This window comes from Dipodomys spectabilis, unplaced genomic scaffold (assembly GCF_019054845.1).
Source record: "Dipodomys spectabilis isolate Male_0828 unplaced genomic scaffold, ASM1905484v1 ptg000098l, whole genome shotgun sequence".
Lineage (NCBI taxonomy): Eukaryota > Metazoa > Chordata > Mammalia > Rodentia > Heteromyidae > Dipodomys > Dipodomys spectabilis.
The window spans coordinates 2,329,781-2,345,628 of NW_024870775.1; the positions used below are offsets into that span (position 1 = coordinate 2,329,781).

The window sequence follows — 15,848 nt, forward strand, 5'->3', positions numbered from 1 at the left end:
AACTATTTTATAGTTCAAGCTTCAATCTTGAAGGAAAATTTACCAAAAAATGTACATGCTACCTTAAGTGTACCTTTAATGAACTGACAAATTATCTTTGCATGATCTGAAAAATCTGGACTAAGCAACTCTTTGCAACAAATCTTTGAGTTGTCCTACTACCACATTAATTCATCACTCTTTTTATTTTCTCCCTGGAGCTATTAATTTAAAGACTTGTGGACATCTGGGCTTGTAAGGACCACAGAGTTGGTGATTCACACTAATAAGTAACAACTCTTATGGGTTTTGACTCATTAAATGATCAAATTTCTCTAAACCTACTTGAGCAAACTACTATTCACTGAGGGCCTAATACATACCAGACTTGTACACATGATCTTACCTATTCTGCACAAGAATCCCAGAGATGAGCAGGGGTGTTTACAAGCAAGAGACTGAGCAGGGTTTTGTTTTCTTTTTTATACTTTTTTTATTGTAAAAATACTGTACACAGGGGTTACAGTTACATGAGCAAGGTAATGAGTACCTTTCCTATCAAGCATTGTTACTTCCTCCTTTGTTTTTCCCCTACCATCCCTTCCCTCCCACCTCCACAACTACATCTCCCACCTAAATTGTAAAGTTCGTTTTTCAACATAGTATCTTATGCATCTCATTGTTATAATTGGTCAACTTGTATCCCTATTTAAGCATTTTGTTTTTTCCCTTCCCCTCTCCAAATTAGAGAAGTGTATATACAAGATGCAGGGCACCAATATCAAATCAAGTGAAAACAGGGGATACCGTGGAGGAGGAACATATAAAGAAACAAAAAAATCACATGGGACATTATAAATATGTTAGGAACAATAGCAAGAAAGAAAAAACCACTATGTCCCTATCTTGGGGTTCATTTCACTTAACATCATCTTATCTGGTCATATGTACATAGCTTTTGACTTTTTCTGCTTGTCTCAGATATATACTATTATTGCAAATAAGGGAAATCATGGGACCTATGTTTCTTTGGGCCTGGATTACTTCACTTAGTATAATTTTTTCCAAGTCTTTCCATTTCCTAACAAATGGGGAGATGCCATTCTTGGAGGCATAGAATTCTATTATATCTATCACATTTTCTTGATCCATTCATCTACTAAGGGGTATCTGGGTAGGTTCCATATCTTAGCTTATGGTAAATAATGCTGCAATAAACATAGTTGTTTTAGAGCAGTTGTGGCATCAGCAATGGCCTTCTGACTCTGAATTTGGTTCTTTCCATTATCTCACACTGAGTTCCATGAGGTACACCATATAAATGTACTTGATGCCTGCAACTTACCCTTGATAAACTCACAACCCAGGAGTGGTCCTACACATTTCTACCGCTCAGCTCAAGCAAACAATCCTATCATTAGGATCTACTTGCCCTGCACCTCAGAACCCAGGTCCCCATAAGTCTGTCAGCACCTGTTAGGACTCATCATTCCCACATGATAAACTTCTAAGCTAAGCACACAGCACATCCTGCCTGATTGCAAATGGAAAACTGCGGCAGAAGCAGAGCAGAGAAACATCTGAGTAGCAGGGATTTCAAGTCTTAGCAACAAGCTGCAAGAGCCAGCCCAGGACAGAGTCTTGAAAGATGCTGGAGAAGCCCTAACAGCTGGTCCATGGAAAGACCTGGGATTTGTTCGTGAGGATCAAATTGTTACATGAGTTCCAGGCTAGAGGCCTGATTCTTGGAGTCCCAACAAATCAGATCCTGCTGCTCACTCAAAACTAAATGCTAAAAGTAATGGTGAAAACAGGAAAGGAACTCTAATCAGTATAGCCTCCATACTGATACCACAGGACAAAAGGGTCCCACAGTCTGAGCCTGTCTTTGGGGGCACTATGAGCTGTCAGATTATACAAGGAAGGGACAGAAGGAGGCGTGCATAGTTAATCAGTTCTGGTCAAATTGTCATCTGGTTGATGATTATCTCAGGCAGGCAGGGCCTTGTCAGGATAAGAAAGTCATTACTGTCTGGGGGGGTAGATTTGACTTCCATCAGAACTGTTGCTCCTGGAAACCAATGTGACTGCAGCAGAAATTGACTCAGAGTAAAGGAGACAGATGTACAATGGATGTATACATTCCAAGATTTTGTTGCTGTTGTTGTTGTTGTTTTGTTTGTTTGTTATTTTTGTCAGTCGTGGGGCTTGAACTCTGGGCCTGGGCACTATCCCTGAGCTCTTCAGCTCAAGGCTAATGCTCTACCACTTGAGCCACAGTGCCACTTCCAGTTTTCTAGTGGTTTATTGGAAATAAAAAAAAAGTCTCAAAGACTTTCCTGCCCGGGCTGGCTTTGAACTGTGATCCTCAGATCTCAGCCTCCTGAGTAGCTAGGATTACAGGCGTGAGCCACTAGCACCCGGCATCTTTTTTTTTTTTTTTTTTTTAATCCTGCTTTTAGTTACCCACTGGACATTTGCAAGTTCAAGTTAGTATAGTTTTCAGGAAAAGCAGCTCTTAAGTCTCTGCTACAAAATGAGAGACTATCTACATTCCAAAAGCTGTAAAGTAAGGTGGTACCATAATTAAAGGATCTGAAGATTGCCAGAGGGAAGTGATCTAGGAATTATCTAGTTTACCTAAAGCCCCTGAGTACCTTTCCCAATACTAAGATCTAACAAATGCTTTTGTCTGTAAAAAAAGGGAAAAGAAATGCCCTTAATAAATTAGTCAGAACTGTGCATACAAACAACAAAAGTTCAGATCAACCAGCTTAGACCGTAGACAAACCTTATTAAAGACTCAAAGATTCATGGGAATGCCCAGAAAAGTGAATGCCACTTCTTTCCCTTATTTCTGCTTCAACATTCTCTGAGCCCAGGCTTCCCCCAGCAGCAACAAACAAGAGAGCCCAGCCACTCTCATACCAAATGTTTCTCAGCCTCCTCTTCAGGTCTTATGCCAAAAGTTACATAAGACTCCAATGCAGAGGTGCTCCTAGGGCAAAGGAGTACAAACACTAAGTGGTTTGTATCCCTTGATGGGAGACAGTGGAATGAAAAGCCACAGCCTGGGAAAGACCCTGGCTCTGGGGAGAACAGGTTGACAAGCACTAATCTTCCTCTGAGGTCCTAAGTCAGACCTCAGCAAGATACCCAAGGGACCAGGCTGAGGCTGTCTCAGTTACACACCTCTGTGAGCTGACTGAACTACTGGATCAAGTTACTAGTGATTGTACCCACTGGAGAGGCAAATATCTAGGTCTAAAGCTATATCTTTACAACTTTGGAGGAAGTGTTACTGAATGAGAAGCTAGACATTTGGTCTTAGGAACAAGCACCCTCTCCTACATCTCACTTTTAAAAACACAGTATAGCTTTCCCTCAACAGAGACCTTGAACATGGAAGCTAAGGAAGAGGCATCCCCTAATTAAAGAACCACTATGTGTATCCTCAAATAATTTAAACTATCCGAGTGTTGGTAGGCCCAAGGTTGAATTCAGTAAGTTTCTTTCATTTTTCCATTCATTCTCCTCATTTCACCCCAACTTCCTGGCATAAGCATGTAAGGCTTCCATACAACAAGGGAGAAATACCAAAATAACAAATTTGCCTGGAGCCAGTGGCTCACACCTGTAATCCCACCTACTCAGGAGGCTGAGATCTGATGACTGCATTTCAAAGCCAGGTGGGGCAGAAAGTCCCTGAGACTCTTACCACCAATTAACCACCAGAAAACTGGAGTAGCACTGTGGCTCAAAGTGGTGGAGCAGTAGCCTTGAGTGGAAAAAGCTCAGGGACAGCTCCCAGGCCAGGAGTTCAAGCCCATGACCAAAAAAAGACAAACTTAAGACAATTCGACAGAGATCACCCAGAACCACCAAAAGAGGGCTCCTAAGGAAACACTTAGACTGAAGAGATGTTACCTCTAGGGAGGCTACACTTAAAAGTGTTACCAGAACAGACACAGGTAAGCTTCCTGAATCCAATTGTAGGAGTGGCCTAGGGACTGGGGCCTGAGTCCTTTATCCCACAAGCTGAGCTCTGGGGTCTATAACCTCCTGATTCCTTGAAAGGAGATAGTCAAAATAGAAAGAAATGGTTTAAGGGGCGGATGGGGGGTGGGCATTGTGGGACCAAGGGGAATGAAGGGAATGGGAGACAGGGGGAAAAGAAAAGTTCTTGGGGCGGGGGGAAGGGGGGAAGGGGAGAACAAAAGAGAAGAGAGATCAGAATTAAATGAAAACAGCATCCATTGATGGGTCCTTCTCAGTAAAATCCTGTCTTGCATGTATTAACCATGTATTAACCCTCCATCAATGAAAACAAAATCCAGGAACCTGGTGCCTGCTTCTTGGGACACATAAAGCTTAGAGGATTTAATAACTTCCAGTGGGGTGTGCTCAGAGACAAAGGTGCTTGACAGGTTGTTTAAAACTGACAACCAAGGTCAAAACACCACCACCTGCAAGCACAACTGAAAAGTCTTCATCCCTTTCTGGCCTCTCTGTTGTTGTTTGTTTTAAACCAAAGCATAGTTTGAACAGCAGACCTGCCTAACAACTGTTCAAACATATGTACGTGCAATTTATTAGCAGGCAAATGGAGATATCTGGAGGCTAAAAACAAGAGATGGTAGAGAGGGAGACAAGTTAGTTGAGTGTTGGGCTTCCTTTAGGAAGAAATCCTTCTCTAAGTAACCAGCTCCTGATGCAGTATTTATTTTCAAGTGCTGTTTTGCACTGGTACAGAGCAGAGGCAGTTATTATGAAAGGGGTCCTTGCCCTTGAGATGTATTTATTTTGCAATTAACCAGAGATAAAGAGGCCCCTTCTGAGACACATGCTTGGGGGCCTAAAATTTAAACGCCTACTAATGCCTAGGTGTTGATGGAGAAGAACACCCCAGCCTCATGATCCAACTAGCTCAGACATCAAAAAGAAAATATATGTGTGAGTTAAATTGCTGAACAAAATTGAATCACCTTTAGCCCTGTTCAGAATAATAATAATAATAAACCCTAATTAAATTAAAGAATGTTAGGGCTCTAAGATACCCTGAAGGCTATTCTAAATCAGTCCTTTTCCAGAGTAGAAAACTAGGACAGGGAAGCACAGCTACCTTCTAAACAACAAACAGTCAAAGGGGCAGCCACAGGGAACTTTTCTCACCCCCACAAGCATAGCTTGACATTCTCACTCAAGAGAGGCTGGCAGGATATTGGGTCCGTGACGCTTCCCAGGTGATCCTTATCTGGCAGGGACATGCCATACATTCCCCCACCTACCACTCTAATAACTGAGCAGATTCACCTGGGAGGACCTGCTAATATCCAGATGCCAAGACCCCTACCCCATGCCCAATGAATCAATCTCTGTGGTGTGACCCAGTCAGTTGTAAGAATCCCAGGGCAAGAAACAATTCACTAGGAGAAAATAAGAAAGTTTACTTCTACAATTACTTATTCTCATCCTTTAAATTTTTCTGTAATGTTGTAAGATGTACCTAATACAGTAATACCATTTTAAATGTATGTAGCTTTTTTTTTTTTTTTTTTGCTGGTCATGGGGCCTGAGCTCTGGATCTGGACGCTGTCCCTCAGCTCTTCAGCCCAAGGCTAGAGCTCTACCACTGGAGCCACAGGGCCACTTCTGGCTTTTTCTGTTTATGTGGTGCTGAGGAATCGAACCCAGGGCCTCATGCTTGCAAGGCATGCACTCTACCGCTGAGCTACCTTCCCAGCCCTTAAATGTATATAGCTTTATAAATAAGATGCATGGAGCAGGTGATTGCTCAAAAAAAGGGGGTGTGGCTGGGCGTTGGTGGCTCACACCTGTAATCTAGCCACCCATGCAGGTGAAATCTGAGGGTCTCGGTTCAAAGCCTGCCCAAGCAGGAAAATCCGTAAGTCGCTTTTCTCCAGTTAACTGCCAGAAAACTGGAAGTGGTGCTGTGACTTAAGAGGCAGAGTGCTCACCTTGGACACAAAGAGACTAAAGGACGGGATGGCATTCAGGGCGTGAGTTCACAGACCCACAACCAACTCCCCCTCCCAAAAAGTGGGGTGAGGGTGTAATCACAAGGGGTGGGGCTTCCTGCACTAAGCTGTTATCCCCTGAAGGGGGATAGCTGTGCTAGCTTCCTTGCTACTAAAAAGCAACATCTTTGCAAAGTGCCTGATAGAACCAGGCCCCAATCACCACTGACACTGAGGGTGACACAGGGAATTTCACATCCACCTATACAGTGAGCTCCCAGATATTCCTTTTTTTCTTTTCTGCTTTTAAAATTATCTTTAAGTAATTATACATAGAGATTTTAATTCAACATGCCACTTTATGATACAATGCATGTGTGAATGTGAATGTGAGTGTGTGTGTGTGTCCCTTAACTTTTCTGCTCACGGTTGGCACTCTACCACTTGAACAACACTTCTATATCTGGATTTTTGGTGGTCAACCAGCTAGGTTTGAACTTCAACTCTCAGATCTCAGCCTCCTGAGTAGCAAGGATTACAGGCATGAGCTACTGGTACCCAGTGGATATAATTCATCTTGATCAGTGTCATCCTTTCCCATCATTCTCCTTTCCAGATATTTCTGAATGTGATTGTTTCCTAAAGTGTGATTTGAGAAGGCAGGTTTGGTTTGTTTTAGATTATGATGGTTTCATGAAATGCTCACTAAAAAAGATTATGCCCACACACAATTGAGGGAATATTCTGGCTTTGTCTTTGAGAGGCACAGATAACAGGGTATTAAATTAGATAATAGAATATTAAAGGATTTACTATTAGCCCTCCAGTTAAAAAAAAAAAGAAAACTTTTTTAACTTTGTTTAATCCATTCATTTCCTAAACTATTTAAACCACAGTCCTTTTCTCTACATTATTAACATTCCATCCAACTAATTTTCCTTGAAACTCACTTCAGATTTTAGTTAAAGGTCTCAAATTTCCTAGGGCCAAAGCAGCTTCTGTATGTATGACACCTGTCTATTGATATGTGTTTACTGAATGAATTCTTGGCTTTGCTCATTCATCCCATCCCAATTGCCAGTTTTCAATGGGACATTCAGAAATTGCACAATTATGAAAAACCCCAGAAATTACCGCTGACTCATTCCTAAAGGAAAACACCACCCTTAGAGTCTCAGGGTGTTCTCTTGGAGTTACAGCTAGGAACTGCCAATCACAGTTTCCAACAACTCAGCAAGGTGGCCACCAAGGCACCAAGGCCCGAACATAGATCACTAGACTCAAAAGAGCAGCCCTTCCTCCTTGTCTTCCCAAGTCTTGGCAGGGAAGTTCAACTGTCATCTACACTCTTTTAGAATGAAGTTTTAAGATTTCTATTTTATGGTGAGAAGAGTGGGAGGAAGGTTGTTATTTTTAACAAGCTAACTGGAAAGGTGAAGGGCAGATCTGGTTTATTCAATGACTGAAGAGTTGGCATTCTATCCTCCAGGAACAATGTCTAGACTTTCTGAGGAATCACTTCTATAAATAGTGTGCATAGTTAACCAAGAAATAGAACATGTTCCACTCTATTCTGAGCTCAACTTTAGGGGTAAATCAGGGTTGGATTTTGGCTTTGTACCTTCAAATTCCACATGGCAATCAATTTTTTAAGAACATAACCCATTTTTTTAAATAAAAAAGGGTCTTTCCTCACATCTGTGACCTTTTAGGATAACCAGATGAACACTTCTTTTTAAGAAAAGGTAACTGAGATGCTCAGTGAATTATATTTTAGAGGTAAGATAAAGTAACAAATCAATTTTTCACCCACTTTCTGCAAGCAGATCTCTGTGGCTCAGATAACCTCCTGTTCCAGCTGCAGCATAACTAACCTACAACACAGGCAATGTTCCCTCCCAGCAAAGCTGCTCATGCACTGAGCTTGTGTAAGGACTATTTCTGGGGCTGGTGTTATCAAAAGGAGTCTGAGTTTAAGGAAACACATACAGCGGGGTGCAGGTAGCTCACGCTTATGACCCTAGCTACTCAGAAGGCTGAGATCTAAAGATTGAGGCTTGCAGCCAGTCAAAGGCAGACAAATCTGTGACAATCGTATCCCCAATTAACTAGCAAAAAGCCAGAACTGGAGGTATGGCTCAAGTGTAGAGTGCCAGCCACAAGCAAAAAAGCCCAAGGAGAGTGAGACCCTTAGTTCAAACCCTAATACCAACACACAGACACACACACACATACACACACAAATGGAATAAAGAAAAAGAAAATATAGACATAGCTCACACATATACATAAGAAAGTCCAGAAGCTGAGTGTATTTGCTTATTCTGTGAAGTGGTTTAAGAGTGAGAGCTTGTGAAATGAAGAATATTCCAACTTAGGTATTTTTCTGCCATGACTTCCCTGCCTCTTTTTCTTCCTAGGGAGTGTATGTTGTATTCAGTAATGATGTTCTGTGAAAAAGTAAGTGGGAAAGTGGGGCCTTTCCTTTGCAATGGAAAAATAGCAAGGTAGTGCCAACTGGCCACATCAGGCTCAAGGACTGGAAAAGATTAGTTGCCCATGATGACATCAATAGAGAAAGGAGATTACAAATGTAGGTAGAGGGATGATTGCTTCAGAAAGGCCTTTCAAAGGCCTGACAACTTCTCTTGAAGGATGGCCCCCGCGGTGCCCTCAGCGTATGTGTGTAGAGAACAGTTCAAAGAAAACAAAACACTTAAGCATAACCTTCTAGAGAGGAAGGAATAATGATGATAAAATGCTACTTCTGCATCTAACAAACACACAGATGTTTGATGGCAAGAAGATAATGCTGGGTAAGCCAAAACTTGTAAGTTTACCCTGCCTGTCACACTATGGAAAAGAGAGAGCCCAGCCCCAAAGCACTCATGTCACCCGGGAATTTGCCTGATACTCAGACTCCAGGGGTGCTTTGAAGCTAGCACTTAGTGAGTGCTCATCATTAATATTATTTTCAATCACAGTGACATTATGATTTCCATGGGAAGGCTCTGAAACCAATACAGAGAGCCTCAGAAACAGTTTCAGGTAAGTCATTCCAATTTCTGAACCCCATATTCTTACTAACTACCTGGCTTAATAAAAACTGGTATTGTCCAGACCAACAAAATCATCAGAGCCAAAGGGTTTAAGAGTACTATAAGAATACCACTTTGTGAATATCTTAGCATTTCAGGAAAGAAAATCCAAGAACTAGACAGAACATGTTCAAAGGAGAAAGCCTTTAAGATAGGAAAGTAATAACGTTTATAATATTCTCAAGAAGGGAAATAGAAATAAACAACAAAATGGAGGAGTAGAACATAAAAGTAGAAAGAAAGATGTGTCCTAGGTGGTATAAATCACCTGGTATGTGCCGCATTACTCACAGACTCATTCTGTTTGTTCATCTCTACAGCAACGGCAAGGTTGCCAGATAACAATGGATTAAAATTTACAGGAGATAAAAGGGGGGGGGATGGTATGAGCTGTTTGTTATCATTCATGCCCACCTGTTTAAAAGAGCAGAGAAAGTTATACACGAAAACTGGGTAAAGATCAACTAGGGGCATAGGATAAGTGGTAAAAGTTCTTGTCTAACAATAAAAGGCCCTGAGTTCAAACCTTATTACTGATGAGAGAGAGAAACAAAGAGACAAAAAGAATAAAGGAAGAAGGAAAAGGGAAAGGGGGGAGGGAGAGTCTGGAGGGAGAAGAAGGAAGGAAGGAAGGAAGGAAGGCAGGCAGGCAGGCAGGCAGGCAGGAAGGAAGGAAGAGAGGGAGGGAAGGAGGGAACTGCCATTCAAGAATTTTTTGAAAACACCCATGTAATTGTAACCCCTCTGTACAGTGTGTTCACAAAAAATGAAAATAAAAAATAAAAAAAAGAATTTTTTGAAAACAGTTCATGTACTATGTGGAAAATGAACTATATAACTTGTGGGCAGGGATGGGAGGGAGAAACTGGGGCAAAGCGAAAGAAGGGGTGACATCATCCAGAAAGAACTATACTCATCACCTGACTTATGAATGGTAACCCCTCTGTACATCATCTTAATAATAAGAAATAAGTCATAAATAAGTCATATTTAAAAACAATTCATGCAGAAAGACATGACAACTTACTAAAATTTGCAAAACTAACAAAAAATAACATCCACATACAAACTATCCCCCAAAAACATGTGTAGAAGTGTTGGGAGAGTTGGCAGCCATGGTGAGGTAAAGGGACACTTATTTAAGACTCACAATCTGAATATTGCGTGAAAGGATCACTGTGGTTGCATCTTGCGTGGAAATCGGAGGGTCTACTCCCTGAAATAAAAAAAAGGATTGTTTGAAAGTATGGAGGTTTGGGTTTTACGGATAAGAAATTCAAGTAGAAACTAACAAAGAACAAGCAGAGAAATTTTTCCAAAGCTGTGAAACCTTGCTACTTAAGATAATGACAGAAATTTATGACTGCTTCCTTCCCGAGCAGCAAAGAGCACAATTAGAAGGCTGAAAACAACAGGCCCTTTGTACCAGCATGTTATGTTTTGCTTATTCTATTACACATTGGCTGGGAGATAATAATAAACAGGACAACACCCTGTCTAACCCCAGGAGGAGAACGTGGAGGAGAAAGCTGGTTACATTCATTCTCAGGCATGTACATGCACACCATTTTATTTGCAATTGAAGTACTTAAGAAAATTGTGTATACAGCAGTCAGGAACCAGTACAAGCATTCAGAAATCTCTTATTGCACAATCAAATCTCTTAAGAATAAGCTATGTGTAATAAAGGACTTAATAGTATTTGTTCACTATGAAGTGTGCTTAACATATTTAAATTATTATTTTTGCTCATTTTATCAATACTACTTTTGGCCATTTGTTCACTACTAGTTTTAAAGCAAACCAAGACTGTAGGATTTATTCAATCTTGTAATATATTCCCACAAAGAAAATATTTTTTTTTGCCAAGTAGTATTTAAGACGTTGAGCCTACAAGAGTGAACAATGAAGATGAGGTTACAAAATTATTTTAAACTTTAAACCTAGGATGAGCAAATGCACAAACACAGCTTCCCTCTTTATGACCCATTGTATCAAAATAGCCTACAAAGACTCAATCAGAATCCACAAGGGAGAAAAAGAGTGATTTGAAACTTCTCTCTTCTCTACAAAAGGAGAGTTGCTAGTCTGGGAGCCAAGTGTTTTGATAGTTCCAGCAATGGAGAATTCTGGTAAAGGATAGCAGTTGGTAAGCCAATCAATTTTAACTACTGGGTCATGAGACAGTGTGATAACTATAATCCCAAGAAAACTAAGACAAAACTAGACTTCCCTGGCGCTTACCCATAGCCTCTTACTGACTGTAGTGAGCAGCCTGGACTCAAATCTCTCTTTGCCATTTCCTACCATCTTTCTCTCTTCTCTTTCTCACACAGAAGTGTAGGTGAGCTCTGATGACCCAACTCCACCCTAGCTATAGTACTGATTTGTCATTTATTTGGTCTTATTTTCTTCACAACACCATCTTAAGTGTGTGTGTGTGTGTGTGTTTGTGTGTGTGTGTGTTGTTTTTCTCGCCTGACTAAAAAGTCTATTGCATGAAGACAGAAACCTCATCTTGCTAGTTCACTTTTATTGCCTCAACATCTTAAGTGATACCTGATAATATGTGCTTGATAAAAATTTATTCTGAGATTAAAGCTGGGTACTGGTTGTTCATGCCTATAATCCCAACTATTTAGGAGACTAAAATCCAGAGAATGGAAGTTCAAGACCAGTTTTGGAAGAAAAGTCCATGAGAACTGGTCTCCAAAATAACCAGTAAAAAGCAGGCCTAGAGGTGTGTTTCAAGTGGTAGGACTCTATACAATCAAGCAAGCTAAGGGTGGGGCTCAGAGTTTGTTTCAAAAAAGTACAAGAAGGAGGAGGAGGAGGAGGAAAAAGAGGAAGAGGAAGTGGAGGAAGAGGAGGAGGGGGAGGTGTGGAGGAGGAGGAAGAGGAGGAGATACATTGCAAGATTGAATAATTGAATCAATAAGTCTAAAGTGAACTAATATTAGAGCAAGTGAGGCTGGTACAGAACCAGTGGAAAAGAGGTCAAAGCAGGATTTGTTGCCTACCATTAACCACCCTGTTGCCATTCCCTACTCCCCCCCCCCAACACACAATTTCCCCAATAGGATCAAGGGCAAAGATCATATGAAAGATCAAGCTGGAAATCAGGGTTATAGGGCTTTCTTTCTCCTGTGAACTAAACAGAAAACCACCACTCTGAAATCATTTGCAGGAGATTGTTGTAATTCAAAAAAAAGAAACTAAGGAGAACATGCGTATTTGGATGTCAGCAAGGTAGTTCTGCCAACCTAATTATGCCTCGTGACATGTAATTGTGAACTGCTGAAAGACAAATGGTGAAGCAAAGCGTTTATTATAAACACATACAGAGTAAGACTGAGGTGCTAATTTTTAAGCAACTGTCATAAATCTGGTTCCAGGATATTATTCCATTAACATTATTGCTGTTATAACAAAGAGTAAACGTGACGATGAGTTCCTTTCAGCTATTTTTCAATATTAGGAAATTAGTTTGCTACTCAAACTTTACCTGAGACACTGGAACTTTAACAGGTCACTTTGAAAATGACAGACTATTAATTATAACAACAGGAAGAGAGCTGCATTCATGTCTTCATATAGGCATTATCATTCTCAGTCCAAGAAACATTTACTTTTCAGATCCTGATATAACAGATTCAGTCTTCATGGAAGGCAAAATCAAAACAAAATGAAAACAGCCCATACATACCAAATGAGAAAAGTATGGGAATGGAAAAAATAAGTATTTTAAGGCAAATTAATCATTTTTCTAAGATTCAGAATAGAATGAAAAGGGTTATCAGTAGAGATGGAGGTCAATCAGTAATGACTCTTGTCAAATTAGAAAGTAATAAAGATGCCAGGTAGCCAGTGGCTCACGTCTGTATCTTAAGTACTCAGGAGGCTGAGATCTGAGAATCATAATTCAAAGCCAGCCCAGGCAGGAAAGGGTTGGAGACTCTTATTCTGGAAGAAAAGGAAAGGAAAGAAAAGAGACTCTTATCACAGAAAGAAAAAAAAAGAGAAAACTGAAGAAAGGAAGGAAGAAACAAAGAGAAAAAAGCTGGAAGTGAAGCTATGGCTCAAGTGGTAGAATGGTAGCTCAAAGACAGTTCCTTGGCTCTGAGTTCAAGCCCAAGGACCAGCACAAAAGAAAAATAAAAAGGAAGGTAACAAAGATCACATAATTCAGCACAGATAAGTAATTCTATTACTGCTATATCTGAAAACCAGCCCAAATTCTAAAACATTGTATATAATTTACCTTCTTATAAATTGATTTGTCATCATCATACATTCAAGTTATACAATGTGTTTTTTCTCCTCCTTTGCTGAAATAACATATTAGGCTCGAAAAACAGAATCAAAATAGTGGAGTTTTAAGTATGCTCATACAAAGTATGACACATAATATTTAACAAATAGTGAAGTCATTATGGATATTATCTGAAATTTTTTAAATCCTTTAATGAGTTAATAATGATTTGCACATTTTAGTTCATGTAGGAATGTTGAATGTCATTTGCCAAAAGAAAATATGAAAATGATATAAAATGGTATTCATTATAATTAAGACCTAATCACTAATGAAGTCCAAAGGTATGGAGTTTAATGATCTTGCATTCATGTTTATAAAGCCTGGGCTTGGGAAAGAATCAGTTTGCCAAGTCCTTTCATCTCTCAGCATATTATAACTAACAAAGCAAAGGCGAGTTTCAGTGGGAGGGGATCTTTTTGGAGGGCTCCCCCTAGTTTGGGAGTTTCTCTTCCTGTTAAGAGTTGATCTACGGGACTGTCATTTTGTTCTAGCTTTTGCTCACTAGAACCTCAAGCAAAGCCTTGACCATAAATGAAGCAGCAGGGCCCTCGTAGCCAGCTGAGTCATAAACCCCACTCAGCTGCATGTGGCTCAAGGTGTTGGGATCCCAAGAGAGTCAAGCCAAGCAAGTGGGATCAATTTAAGTCAGAGTTTGGAAAAACAGAACACCCCCTTCCCCCACTTCCCTACTCTAACTGGCAGTGGAAGATACCATAATACCTCTTCCACAGTTCAAATCCAGAGAACAGTAATGAAGTTCAGGAAAACATCTAGACCAGGGCACACTTTATTTCCACAGTTTTAAAAAAGGGAGTGTGTGTATGGGGGGAAGACATTTGACAAGCAATCACACATTTTTAAATGTACACCTCTCCTGGTTTTTAAGCATAATCGCAGTCTTGTTGCTGGTATGTTATTATCACAATCCCATGTTTTTTGACATTTGTGCCCAGTACCATTTGGATTTTAGGTACTTAGGCTTACTACTTTAAAAATATAGAGTTAAGTACATTTAAATCACTTTAAATATCTCAAAAGGCAGCAGACATACAGCCTACCTGCTTGGGCATGCACACTTGAAAGAGAAGCTTTATAGAATGGCCTGGAGGTCATCAAATTCTGGTTTGGGCAGACTTATGTCAGGAAGGAGCTATAGAAAATCAGGTTCTGTGTACAAAAAATACTATGCTTTTGGTTCCCTCAGGCCAGAATGTGGAGCTGTTAGCAAACATGCTCTGAAAGATTACAGCTCTCATAAAGTGCTAAAAACTCCCCTCAAAACTGTATACAAATGAGAAACATTTAATGAACAACCCTTTCTTCACCAATAACTGCTTAAATTAAGTCCAGGAGACTCTTCAAAGGAACCAAAGAAGCCCCCTTGTTAAGACAAATCCTATATATAGACACCAAAGACAATTATAAGATGTATGTAACCAAATATATGTAATTATCCTAGTTTCTACATTCCCATTTTCTTTATAAATATAGGATAAAAATCAGTCTAAATGACTTTCTCAGACCTCCTCAAAGATTAAGGCAAGCCAGCCAGCTTTTAAAAAGTGTGTGTATGTAGTAAAGATCAAAAGCAAATGTTCTGGTCAGTTCTTTTTAACTCATGAGTTTTACTAAGAATGTGTGCAGTTTTCAGAGAAAACACCACAAATGACAGCTGTTCAAAAGCATGGAAATTAATTGGCACCAGGAATTTCCTTGACTAATAGGGAAAAACTTAAAGTTGAATGTTTTGATGAGCTTATTTTTCCCATCCTTAGTCAAGCATATTCACTGTTAATGATTAAGATTTGAAAATAGAAATATAACAAAGGAAAACTGAGTACTTTATCTTTTCTCAGTGGAACTAGCCTCTACTGAATGAATAATAATGTTCGTGAAGGGGTTTTAACTGAAAACAATACACAGGGAAGCGTTCAACTTGCAGGTCTTGATTTTCTGTAAGAACTAAACCAAGACACAATAAGAAGGCATTCACTGTATTAAAAAGTAGTATATAGCAAGACAAGTAATTCCCAACAAGAACCCAGGGTAAGCCATCTGCTTTTAGCTGTTTTTCTAGCAGTGAGGATGGATTTACACCGATCCAGCCAGTCTCTCTCATACAGAGGCTCTCAAGTCATTGCCTTGTGACCAGTGGTGAGAATAGATGAGACAGCTGGTCAGGATTAGTTGAGCAGTTTGTGGCCTTGGGACCAGGTCATGTTACTATGCCCAAAGTCTGATGCTATGACCTTGGACTCATTAACATTATGCTCTCATCACTAAGCTAACAGCCACTGATCAGCCATGACCCAACATACATCACTCTGGGAGCTCAATGTGTTCTTAATTCCAGCCACAACATGAGCTTTTCGTTTTCAAAGCAACTTAGACTGAACCCATGGCACCTATAGGCTCACATTCAATAGAATCTGCTCAAAAACTGTCACTAAAGGCAGCAGTAAGTGTCCAAGAATTACC

General features: G+C 40.1%; 1 protein-coding gene across 1 annotated transcript in view; it reads right to left on the reverse strand.

The window, feature by feature from the left end:
• LOC122113612 (aminopeptidase O (putative)) overlaps positions 1 to 15,848 on the reverse strand; it is a 344,600-nt gene that overhangs the window by 254,920 nt on the left and 73,832 nt on the right. The window lies entirely within an intron of this gene.